This window comes from Cariama cristata, unplaced genomic scaffold (genome assembly GCF_000690535.1).
Source record: "Cariama cristata isolate BGI_N322 unplaced genomic scaffold, ASM69053v1 scaffold7463, whole genome shotgun sequence".
Taxonomy (NCBI): Eukaryota; Metazoa; Chordata; class Aves; order Cariamiformes; family Cariamidae; genus Cariama; species Cariama cristata.
The window spans coordinates 30,664-32,101 of NW_009610046.1; positions in this window are offsets into that span (position 1 = coordinate 30,664).

Sequence of the window (1,438 nt, forward strand, 5' to 3'; positions counted from 1 at the left end):
TGCGCCCCCCGCCGGCCCCAGCCCCACCAGTGCCCTTCCAACACAGTGGGCTCTCAAAGCCCAGAAGGCACATTTAAAAAAATCTCATTTTCTTTTAAAGGCAGCTGAAAAACCCTCTAGAACAACGTCTCGCGCTTTTAATTCCTCTAAGCTTTCTCACCCAGAGGGCAGTACCTGCAGACCAGACATGGTCTGAAGTGTTTTTATGCATAAGCAATAAAGAATAGCACTGGCTTTCAGCAGACCAGGGGGACTCGCAGTCCGTGGGAGGGCTGGGGGAGAGCACACCCAAAGAGGTGCAGGAAGGGTGCATTTGGGGGGCAGGGGGCTTTCTCCTCCCTTTACTGCAGCATTACAGCATCACATTTGGTGTTGCAAATGGCACAGGATGGCAGAAGCAGCCCAAAATTAATGGAGGTAAACAGGAAATATTTTGAGTAATATTTCACATATACATTTTCGTCAAAAAAACACAGCATGACGTTAATTAGTATGACAACCCATTAGCAGCCTATATAGCTGATTAGGCAATAGGCACCGCTGTTCCCTGGCACTGGCATCCTTTTGCATAGTGCAGACCAAATTCCCCAGAGCAGGTGAACCAACAATCTCCCCTTTCTGACTTGGAGTCAGAACAACTGAGCCCAATCCGTGCAGCCACCCCACTGAGCGTGGCATTGAAAACCCACCCTTTGCTTAATAAACCTGAGCCACACATCACTCACACATTTTCCCTGGCTGACTTAATGTTTATCGAGGCAGAAACGAGGATATCTGCAATTAAATGTTGTCTCTTGGTCTTATTTTTTAGAGTGGGTGACTAAACAGAGAAAAGCAATTTATTGATGCATGGATTTCCAAACAGCAGCACGAGACTGCTGTCTGTCAGTGAGATGCAGGTACAGAAGGCTGAATACCCCGCAGATAGAGCAATGTAGGAAGCAGCAATGATGAAGAAGTTGCGACAAAGCGGAGAAGCAATTTTCCCTGAAAACACCAGGAACTGGTGCCTGCCTGGCAGAGAGAGGGTCTTCAGAGGGGTCTGATGGGGCCAGAGCTGTTCGGGAGAGAAGGGGCAGAAACTGCACAGACAAATTCAAATTCCTGAGCCTGTGGTGGTTGTGTGCAGCTCTGACAGCAAGCCATAAAATATAAAGAATGAGGAGCATCACCCTGGCTAGGGTCTGACCTGATGGTGTTACAGTAACACCACAAGTATATTTCTCTTTTAGTAAATATTAGCTATGCATTAAAACGAAAACAATGTGGTAGGTCAGCAAGGTGCTGGTCAATGGCAGTTTGCCTTAGCCTACAGACGCTGAGTTTTCATCAAGGATAAAACCCAAATTATTACTGAATCAGGGACCTCCCCACAATAAGCGCTGAGATCTTAGAATGACAGAATCAGAACGGTTTGGTTGGAAGGAACCTGAAAGCC